A 13,078-nucleotide genomic window follows, 5' to 3' on the forward strand; every position below is an offset into this window, starting at 1 on the left:
AATGCTCCAGCGAACATAAATGTCAAAACAGTGATAGCTCCATAAATGTCATCTTTATTGGATTTCTACCCACAGCCACAGGTAAGAAAGAGAGTCTGTGTACATGTATCTATCTACGAGAGAATTGTGCATATATATATATATATATATATATATATATATATATATATATATATATATATTCCTTTTAAGTGTGTTCGGTAAAGAGAAAAAAAGGTAGAGAATAATAAGGGAAAAATAAGATAAGAGACATGCAGGAAAATAGGTAAGAAAAAAAAATAAAGATTATTTGGTAAAAGAGAAATAGAAGAAAAATAAGGTAAAGTTTTATTTTTTATAAATAATTTATTTTAAAAATAATAAATAAAATAAATGAATATATATATATATTTATTTATAATTTTATAATAGAAACATTTATTATTATTTTGAAAATTGTATTATTTATTATTTTTATTTTAAAATAATATATGTATAGACACATAAATTAATTAACACACATATAGGGTCATCATCTATTATACTAGGTTTAAGTTTAAAAATCTATACAAAATTTATATTTTTAATAATACATATTTAACTAATGCAATCATTAAATTATGTTATATTATACTTATCATATATATCAAATTTTGCAAGATTTTTGAACTTTTTACTATATATTATCCAAAAATAAATATTTACACATGTTTTAAGTATAATATTATATGTTAACATAAAGTAATATGATGAATTACAAAATAATTTTGAAATAATCTAAAATTTGATATACATGATCTTGAATATCATATCACATAATTCAATGGTTTAATTGATTAAATTTGTTTTATATAAAAAAAATTGTTCAAGATATAAGATTTGATATAAGTTTTAAAATTATATAAGGTGTTAATGAATCCTAACACATATATAAAGGAGGAATAAAATGACATCGATATAACATTTAATCTTTTATCAATTATTATACCGTTCAATAATTTTTAATTAAATGTGAATGTTAGATTGAAGTTCCTTACTCCTAGATTATATATATATATATATATATATATATATATATATATATATATATATAATTTTATATTAATCCAAAATGATTTGATGTCTCATTCTTATAGAACAAAATTAACAATACATGTTACAAAATATATTAAAATATGAACACTTTGATTAACTTTAAATTGTTGTTCAATTTTAACAAAGTTTGATATATACTTACAAGGTGATATAAAGTTAAAGTTCAACGGTTGAATTAATAAAATTCACATTTAATATAAAATTATTGAATGATATAATAGTTGATAAAAATTACATCAATGTCATTTGATCTCTCCTCATATATACATACATACACACACACACATATATATAACTTCACTAAATAACTCATGATGTATATTAAATTTCAATGATCCAAAAATTTAATTAAAATTATATATAAAGTCTACAAATTTTAAAGATCATATGGTACTTCGTTATATAGATTCAAATCAATGTATAAAATATTTTTATGATTATCTATCAATTTGAATTAATGAAATGAATTATCAAATATTTTTAATTTTTTTAAAATTGTAGACTTGATTTATTGGAGCGTTAAAATTCAATAAATACCATGAATTATTGAGTAAAGTAACTTTTTCCTATAATTATTGAGTATAATACACACAAATACAAAGTCAGCATTCATTTATACAAGGCGTAAGTCTAAAAGCTTAGGCAAAATCCTATACACTTAATAATTTTTTGTATAATACAAATTTAATCAATCTAATCGTTAAATTATGTAATATTAGACAGAAGATCATATATATCAAATTTCACACAATTCCAAAATTATTTAGTAATTGATCATATTGCTTTATTTTAGTGTATAATATAATATTTAAAATGCATGTAAACATACATTTTTGGATTACATATCTAGAAAATTTTAAATCATGTGAAATTTGATATATACGATCTTGATTATAATATTACATAATTCAACGATTGAATTGATTAAATTTGTATTACAAAAAAAGTTATTAAAAATATAATATTTGGCATAAATATTTAGACTTACAACTTGTGCCAACAAATCCTAACTTTGCATGAGTGTGTATTTGAGGAGGGATCTATTTACCCCAAGAGTAAGTCTTGGTAGATTTATTCCAACTTGTGTTTTACATCAAATTTTAATTATTCAACCGTTAAATTAAAAATTCTTAATGTATGAATTAGGTATAATTTTTTTTTTTAAAAAAATTGAAAATCATATGATACCTTATTTTATAAATTCAAATTAACATATAAAATACTTTTATAATTATTTGTTAATTTGAATTAATGTAACAAAATATCAAATAATTTTCAAGTTTTTTTAAAAATTTTGTTGACTTGATATATGCATTAATTAAAAAAATTTAATTTAACGATTGGATCGTTAAAATTTAATGAAGAATATGAGTTATTGAGTATAGTAAGTTTACTAAAACTTACTGTTAGAGTAAAATGATATCTCGTGTATATATATATATATATATATATATATATATATATATATATTATATTATATTATATATATATATATATATTGAAAGTAAGTTTATGCTTAATTCAACCTTAAAAATGACTTGTTAGTCTCAATTTAACTAGTTTAATTTTACCTTTAGATAGTGATTTATACACCAAATTGTGTTATATATAGAGATTCAATGAGGCTAACAATAGTAGTGAGACTTCTAACACTTTTACCTTATGTACTAGTATAGTTTACATTTTCAATAAATCTTAAAAGGGATTATTCAATGTATTTACTTAGTAAAAATTCAACCATTTGGATAGAAGTATCGCATCACAAATCAAAACTGATTAATAAGTAAAACTAAGTTTGGAAGCAGTTACAACGAACTAAGAGTTTTGATACTAAAATGAATTCAACTAACAAAATCTAAGTCCTAACGTAAGATAACAAACAAAAAAATATAAACTCCTATCTATTGCCCCGATGTCACATCTAGGGATGGCAATAGGGCTCATGAGGGCGGGTAATAGTAAATTTGTCCCCGCCCCGCTGTATGAAAATTGGCTCCATACCCACCCCATATCCACGCGGGTATTCATTAAGCGAATATTCATGAATTTCTTGAATACTCACGGATGTCCATGGATATTTATAATTTTTTTAAGAAATAAAAAAATTATATTACAAATAATTTTAATTTATATTTAATGTCATTGAAATATTAAAAATAAAAATTCAATGTTAATTTTGAATTTGTATTTAACGTTAATTCTGTTGAAATAATAATAAAAATGCAAGATAATCAATAACTTAAAATACATCAATCTTACACAAGTAAGTGAAAGTCTCATATCACAAAGCTACAATAATTCAATCTCATAATTTAAAACATAAGTAAACAACTTAAAATACATAAATCTTATTGGTCCAATCAAAGCTAGAAAATTAATCAAATTACATCCAACATAATTCTATTGAAAGAAAATAAGACGAGAGTGTAGTTTTAGGATTATGTGGTACAAGGATAATTAGGATATTTAATAAATATTATTAAACAGGTACCCGCGGGTATGGATATCATCATCACGCCCCCGCCCTATTTATAAACGGGTAAAAAGTTATCCGTCCCCATTATCTGCGACTACCCAATTAACCTATCCATTTATTACCCGTAGCGGATTTTACCCACAGATACATGCGGGTACGGGTATTTTTATCATCCGTAGTCACATCTAATCAGAACACTCCCAAACCTCCTCATAATTTTCATAATTAGTTTCACCTACAAGTATACACCAAAACAAACAACAAAGAGAAGAAAGTTAAAAACATCTGATTATTGGTGCAAGTTATGAATTAATTATAAAACTTATTTAATTAATTAAAATATGTTTTTAATATTTTATAAAATTATAAGGATGTTACAAGACTCACACAAATTATGTCATATTCATTATTTTTATTAAACATAGTAATTTGAAAGTATTTAATATTTCATTTCATTAATTTACAATGACAAAATAATCATAAAAATATTTTATATGTTGCTTTGAATCTATATAAAGAAGTATCATATAGTTCACATATTTTGTAAAAATAAATAAAATTGATCAATGTATAAAGAATTTTTAATTTAACGATTTAATTGTTAAAATTTAATATAGACTATAAGTTATTAAATAAAGTAAGTTTATCAAGATTTACTCTTAGAATAAATAAATCTCTTCTCTATATATATAACACTATATATTGAAAGTAAATTGACATAAACCCTAATAGTGTGTTTGGATGAGGAATTTTACAAATTCAAGAAATTTTAAATTCTTGGTATTTGAATTACTTTGATTTCAATTTCTGTCATTCTTAAAATATTTTGTTTGGATAAGTCAATTCAAATTTCTCAAATTTTAAATTGTTAAGTTGGATATGATAATTTGATTTCACTATGATAAATATGATTTTAAAAATAATTTATATGTTGAGATTTTTAAATTAAATTTTATAAAAAATAATAATAGCTCATTTTTAAATATTTAATAATTTTAAAAATTAATATTAGATAATATTTAATAATTTTAAATATATTTTTGAATATTCAATAATTAAAAACATGAAGAGATAAGATAAAATATATAAGTGAAATAAGAAGAAAAAATATGAGGAATTTCAAATTCTTACTTTTTTAAGAGAATTTGAAATTCTACTATTTCAAGAAATTTCACAAATATTTGAATTTTAAATTTTTTATAAATTCTTTATCCAAACAAGGTATCTCACTTCAAAAAATTTAAAATTCTTCAAATAAATAAATTATTTCATTTAAATTTTCCATCCAAACATACTATAACTTTTTCGTAATCGTGAGTTATCTGAAAATACTCATCTTCGTATTCCTAATTTTCTCGTGGCTGTGAACCAATGGTGTCACCATATGAGGCATAGAAATCATATAAGTGAGTTTTGTATTTCTTAACATTTTTTTCCCCATACATATGACAAAAATCAAACTTTTGTCGGCGCATGCTTAATTTCAATGCACACAAGTGAATTTTGACTTTAGGTCTATTCGGATAATTTTTTTAAGAAAACATTTCTAAAAGAATAAAATATAAAAAAAAATGCAATATACTTCTTTATAGATAAAATTAGTTTGTAGATAAGTTATTTTATAAAAATTCTCCATTGTAATTTCTTTGAACAAATCACTAATAAATTTATATGTAAACTAATTTTACCTTATAAAAAAATTTATTTCATTTTTCTTCTTCCTCTTAAGTGTTTTTTTTTTTGTTGAAAAATTTATCTAAAAAAAAGTCCTCTCACAGGTTATCTACCAACTATTCTAGACCTTATTGATAAGTTAATATGTGTTTGTTTTAGAATATGAATTCCAGTGAAAACACGTAGTGAGTGTAAGACAAATATTCGAGGAGCACAAATCCATTAGTTGAAAAGACAAATATTTTATTTTCTTTTAAGAAAGGTGATATTCTCGATGAAAAATATATAAATTTACACATTATTTTAGAGTGAATTTAGATAATTAGAAAAGAAATTAAAGAAAAAGATGGTAAATGTGGTGACAAGTGATTTAATGAGAAAGAAAGACAAAAATAAGAAAGAAAAAATCGTATAAAAAAAAAGAGAATGCATATTTATAATTACTCTTCCTCAACCAACAAGTGATTGATAGTGCAACTCGATTCTTTTGAGCAAATATTCGAGTTCTATATACAAACAAACATAATTAAAAAAAAAAAAAGATTACACTAAAATTTGATTAATTAATTTTTTAACAAAGAATAATTGATAAAAGGGCGAATATATTTGGAGAAAAAATTTCAAAGAAATTCTGATAAAGATAAAGTATTTATCATGAAAAAAAAAAAAGAAGATTTAAACTATCATTCTTAATTTATTTTTATTTTTATTTTTATATAGAGAATCTTGATTACTATTCTTCCCCTTTTGGTTGATGTAATCGTTGTTCCTGTATGGACACTTTATAGGATTTTGTTCATAGCCCGGCGTTAGTGACGCTGAAACTAAAACAACCCTTTTTGAATGACTCCACAATTCTCTTTGCAACTCAACCCATGCATTTGCTAATTATCGTATGCACTACCCGTTCGAGACAGTGAGGAATATATTTTCCTATTTAGAACAAAGAAGAAGCCCAATTGGACAAGTGGCATGCAAAGTAATTGTAGCTTTCTACAACTTCTAAGAAGTGACAGCCATCTTTTTCAGCAAAGTTAGGGTTACTTTGCAAGTAGTATCTCCTAAAGCCAACAAAACCCTTTGTATAGAGGCTACCTACACTATTAACTGCACTCTAACTTTTTTTTTTTTTTTTTTTTTTTTTTTAAATCGTGCATTGTTACAAAGTATTTATAGACTAAGTTAATGATTAGTTTTTATTCAGAATATATATAAAATGATTATTTTTTTATAATATAATTTATTTTATATACAAAATTAAGAGTATTTTTAGATTCATATAAATTGTTGTTAGATATGAATTATATGAAATGAAGATATAATTCTTTTACATAAAATTGGTTCTTATAGAAATAAAATATTATCTTCGGTCATAATTTTATATTTTAAATAACAATGAAATCTCATTTTTTTATTTATTTATAAATTTTAAAAACATTCAACCACTTAAACTAAACATTAATTGATTTATGTGAAACCAAATACAGCATATCCTAAAATTTGATTTCCACAACAATTTAGAAATCCAAGTTAGTATCATTTATGTATGCAGTATTGGTTAGTAGGGCTCCAACTAATTTGAAAAATGTGTGTAACCCTAAATATATGAATGAATTCTTTTACAAGTTAGAAAGGACAAAGGCAAGCCAACGAAATTTAAAGATCTCTGAATTCTGCAATCACTGACAGGCATTTACATGCATATGTGTATGAGAAAGTGATGTCTGAGGAGTCAAATCAGTGATGTATTCCCCAGATTTGTGTGATGATGAGATTAACTAATTACTATACCAGAATTCTGTTTATGGAGTGGAAAGTAATAAATGTGTTAGTGTGGGATTTATTTTCTTGGCAGAGGCTAGTTATTAATTAATTACTCGAATTAATTAAAGGATCTAGTAAAAGACAAAACATGTGCTAACTTTTCTTTGGGCTAGGTAAACTCCTGCGATCACCATGATTTCTGTTTCGATTCCCATCTATTTTTGGGACGTAGAGATAGGTTGAACAAGCTTGTATTTGGACCTAGCAAATTATAATTATTATTATTAGGAAAATGATAAAATGTCCTAATCACATTCTTAAATAAGTTTTGAATAATTAAAATAATAATTTAAATTATAAAATATTAAATTAAATAATTATTTTATAATAAATTTATTAAAAAATATTAATTTTTTAACGGTGAAAAGATGATTAAGACAACAAATCGGAAGAATGTATCTTTACGATCTTATTATTAATATTAGCAACTTGAGTTTGATCTAGGTAGCTATAAGCTCATGACATTTCTCCTAGCACATCTAGTGATTTTAAACCAAAAATCACACAAGTTTGTTAAAAAGATAAAAACTCCTGAATTAGGAGAGAAATGAACGAATTCTACTTCCACACATATGCACGTGCGCGCATATATATATATATATAAAATAAATAATTAATTTATTAAGACCAATAAAATTAGTGAAATTAATTAATTAATTATAATTAATAATATATAATATGAAATTTTATTTAAAAAAAATCCATAGAATTAAATAGTATATGATGTTCTTTTTGAATCTATAGATAAGCAAATCAAAACTAATGTTTACATTAAAGAAATTTATTAAATACATTTTTTTTTATAATTTCACATAAAATGTACATTACATTTTTTAAGATATCCTTTATCATATTTATGGTAGATAATGCTCTCATATATTAAGAATATTTTTAGATTAAAAATATTAAATAAAATTAATTTTAATGAAATTTGCTTAGTCAAAAAAAATTTAAGTATTTTTTTGCTTATATATATATTATACATATATATATATAAAGGGAGTAGTCATATTTAATGACAGTATTCAACAGTTAAAGAATATTTTTTTCAACTAATGAGCATTAAGCATTATTTATGGTGTTAGTTGTCTAATAAATACATACACTTTAATAAAAAAAAATTATAATAAGTTAAGAGTATAAAAAGATAATTACTCATTAATGCATGTAAAACCATGTCTTTTTTATTTATTTATTAAAATTAGGAATTAATAAAATTAACATATATTTTGTATTTATAAAAAATGAACAAAATCTTGAAAATATTATTTCAAGGCTTAAAGATAAATTATAATATGATACTTTATTTAAAAAATATCCATATAATTAAATAGTATATGATTTTCCTTTTGAACCTATAGATAAGTAAGTCAAACTAATTTCATACATTAAAAAAAATCATTGAATATATTTAATTTTTATAATTTCACATAAAATATACATCACATTTTTTAAAATATCCTTTATCATATTTATGATAGATAATACTCTCTATTATTATTATAAGAATATTTTTAAATTAAAACTATTAGATAAAATTAACTTCAATGAAATTTGCTTAATAAAAAAATTTAAGTATTTATTTTTGCTTATATATATATATATAGAGGGAATAGTCATATTTAATGACAATATTCAAAAGTTAAAGAATATTCTTTTCAACCAATGAGCATTAAGCATTATTTATGATGTTAGTTGTCTAATAAATACATACACTTTAATAAAAAAAGAGACAGTAAATTACTCATTAATAGAATATATATATTTATATTAAAATTAGTAATTAATAAAGTCAACAGATATTTGGTACGTATTTATAAAAAAATGAACAAAAATCTTAGAAATATTATTTCAAGGCTTAAAGATATATAGACGGATGCAGAATTCGAATTTATAGTTTTGTTTCTTTGTCTTTGTTAAAGGTCGAATGTTGTTCATCCATTTCAAGAAAAAACAAAATCCAGATCTTGGTACTCTTTTTGTAAGGTTACTTTCCCTGTCATATCCGTGAGTCAATTTTATTGTGGACTCGTAATTAAGATGTGAAGCTTATGCGAATATAATTAATCAACCTACACACAACTTCTTCCTATGTTTTGTTTGTTTGTTTATTTATTTTTTTTTTTTTTAAAGCTGAAAGTTAAGGTATAATTACTAGATGTATTTATTTAAAAGATTGACTTTTTTAATAATTATTTTTTTATATACATAATTTAAAAATCAAGTTTCTGATCACATATTTAAGAAACAAAATTATGTATCAATCATATTACATTTAAAATATTTGTTTTATTTCTCTCTTCATGTTTTTAGTTATTCTTCTTATAAATAATGTAAAAATACAGGTATTTGTCACGTGAATGATGCATAAAACAAAATTTAAAAAAGGTTTTTACTACTTTAAATGATATATAAATATTGGTGTAAAAAAATATATATAAATATACGTCGGGTCTTTTAATCAATATATATATGACCTTTTAATTTTTAATAAAAATTAAATAAAAAATATATATTTTTATTATAATAGACTTATCCTCGAATTTTTAGTAACTTTATATTTAGACGACTCTTATATTTGTAATATGCATGTAAGGAAAAAAAAAAAAAAACTGGTTGCCAAATATAATACAAATAAACAATTATACTGCCAGTATATAATCTCACAATGTTTTTTTTTTTTTTTTATAGAATAATCTCACAATTTTTAGGACAATAGATTATTTTTTCACATATATAAAATCTTTAGTAATTAATGAAGACCATTAGGGTCAAAACTTATATTTTTCCTCCCGTAATGTGTATAAGTTTCATTTGTAGTATTTATGTATGTTACGGCCAAAATATATATGATTTAATCTTAATTGAAAGAAAAATTGTCAGTAACACATTCTTTTAACATAATTGCTATTATTTTTTTAAAAATTCGTTACCACAATTTTACGTGAATTTCATCTTATTAATGAATCCTACAAATAATTTTGTAATTTTTAAATAATTTTAATTAATATATAAGGTTGAGGAAAAAGTAATTTTGTTATCATTTCTCATTATTAAAAATCATTATCTTGCAATGTTTTTATGTGATTTGAGATAAAATGTAGTTACATTACTCCAAGTGTTTGTGAGATTGTTTTTAATCAAAATTAGAGTTTTATTTTAGTATAATAAAGACTGATATTAAAGGTTAATATAAGATAATTAATGAAGTAACCTTAATTTTGATTAACGATTAACGCACAGAAAGAAAAATAAAATATCATCCAAGTTTTTTTCACTAACTCAGGTTAGCTAGATGACTTATACGTTTCTTATATATTAAAAAATGGATTACTTAGCTAGATGCTAGGGCTCCCAATATGTATTATGTTAATTAGAGAAAATGGTTCTTCAACTATTTTTTATTATCAGAAAATATACATGTTATTAGATTGGAGGTATAAGGGGCATCCAATCATCCATATACAATAAGTCAGGTCTCACAAAGATTTCAAACATAACATAAGATCTTTTGGCTACTAAAAAAAATAGAGTAAAATGTTCCACCTTAACACATAATCCTGACAAAGATGATCTAAATTTAATTAAGTCCACGACTTAATCCCCTACTAATAATGTTCCAAAATCATAGTCACAGCGACCTTTTTCATTTTCACTATAAAATGAATTGTGAAGTACATAATTAATAAGAAGCTATGAAAAAATTAAATTAAATTGAGCCTAATATTAAGATGAGCCGCTTGGTCACTATGTCAAAAGGGGGAAAGCATCTTGTATTATATTTTTTTTCATTTCTTTCATTTTCGAAGTTTTTGAAAAGTAAATCAAATGAAGATGATATATATATATTGAGTGAGATAGATTTTCATAAAAGCTTAGTAATAAAAGAAATGAATAAAAACAAAAGTAAATTAAATAAATAAATGGGTCTTTTAGTACACCATTGTAAGACAAAAACGATTAACATACGGACCATTTTTTCATCTATTAAAAAAATACGTACCATGTTGTGCCTTGGATGATGAAGTAAATGACTCTCAAATCAACCAGTACTTGAGAATGTATATCTGAAACTCTAAAATTAAAAAAAAAAAAAAAAAAACCCGAGAGAGATTAATGTTTTTGAATGGTAAAGGCGTCGCCACGGAATAATGCTCCCCTCCATGAACTATTAGGTAGATAGAGTATCCAAGTGTCTCATTCACATAATTTAATATCCTTGATTTTTCAGTCTTATTACATTGTTTTTTCCCACTCATTCTATTATTGTTTTGGTAAACAATTTTTTAAGATAAAGCTTTTAAAAAGAATTGAGATAAGAGGATGGCGTTCCAATCCAAAACATCCGAAATATAAAATTATAAATAACTTACATCTATCAAAAATTCAAAACTATAACTAATCAAATGTGAGAGTTTATCTCATTTGATTTGGCCAAACTCTTAAAGTTTTTCACTCCTTGCTCATGAGGGTGTTAAAAGAATTGAGTTAGTTCATATTTGAGGAAAAATAAAATTTGAATTGATTAATTTTATTTGATTCAAATTCGAAAATATTTTTTTTTATCTAACTCGAATCAAACAAACTTGATATTCAACAGCTTGATAAAGTTGTGGTCAAAGAATATCCAATAAAAAAAGAAAAGGAAAAAAATGTTTTGAAAAAATAAAAATAAGCATGATTTTGTCTCAAAATTGATAAATATGTTGTTATAAAAAATGCAAATTACATATTTGATGGTAATTGACTTATACTAATTAAATAAAAATAAAAATTATGAAAAATTATTGAGGGTTAATTGATTAAATCATACTAGTTATTCCATTTACAATAATAAGAAAAAATAATCAAAATGTCTAACACAAACTAAAATGTTTAACATATAAATAGAAGCTAAATCCGTCATCATACATCTAATTATCCAACTACACAAAGTTACATATTTACTATGTTAATCAATAAAAAAATAATAAAATTGATAATACATAAATAATTAGTTTAGTTTAAGCTTTAAAAGTATAAGTTTTGATATCCAAAACAATCAACATTATATTTTAATGGGTTTAATTTGGATCTAATTTGAATCAGAATAAAATCCAAATCAACTTAATTAGTTTGATAAGGATTATCAAGTTCCACAAGTTGATTCTAATAAGTGAACATTCCTATTTGCTCATGTTAGAATGGCCAATTTATTTTTCAAGGAAAAAACAATATAATGATGAAGAGAGAAAAATAGGTGAAAAGTTGTCCTTTACGTGATATCATTTGTAGAAATATTTATTGTGGCAGTCTATAGTTTGGCCTATATGATTACTCCATAGTGGTACTTGATTATTTATGGTTAGTTTGATTTCATATGTATCCTTGGCAGTCTTGATTATACTCTGGTTTTAGACTTAGTTTCCCGATAGAATATACGATTATCATTGTTGTAATCTCGTTATTTAATTTGGTGCATAAATCCTATGGATTGTTTGAGTATATGAGTTAGATTGTTCTAAACTTCTAATTAATTGGTTTGTTGTGTATGAGTTGGGATATCGATCTCTAACACTTTTAGTGAATTTTATCTAACAAAAGGAAAAAAACTACTATATAACTAAAGTCTGAGCCTTAAATACCATTTTTGGAAATCTTAGGAAAAAAAATAGTTTGTTTCGAGAAAATAATAAAATTCGTTTTTGAAAGAAATTTGAATAAGTTTTTTTTCTTTAAAATTAATTATTTGAATTCAATGTAATTATATAGAATTTTTGTTGTTTTATCAAAGCAATTGTTTTTGGTGATTAAAAGATATTATTAATTAAATTAGAAAGTTACTCAAACTCTTATTAAAAAATAATGCTGGTAGCATTGAGTTCAATACATGAACCCAAAAGAAAAGACTAAACTTTTAAGGGATTTAAATTATATGTCTTGTCTCTTTCTCTCCACGTTTCCATTCGGTGAACGTATATATACTTTATACTTTTGTAAGTTATTACAAAGCAAAATAAGAGAAAGGTTTGGATCCATGGAAAAGAACAC

This window comes from Cajanus cajan, chromosome 3, assembly GCF_000230855.2.
Source record: "Cajanus cajan strain Asha chromosome 3, NIPB_CcT2T_4, whole genome shotgun sequence".
Classification (NCBI taxonomy): domain Eukaryota; kingdom Viridiplantae; phylum Streptophyta; class Magnoliopsida; order Fabales; family Fabaceae; genus Cajanus; species Cajanus cajan.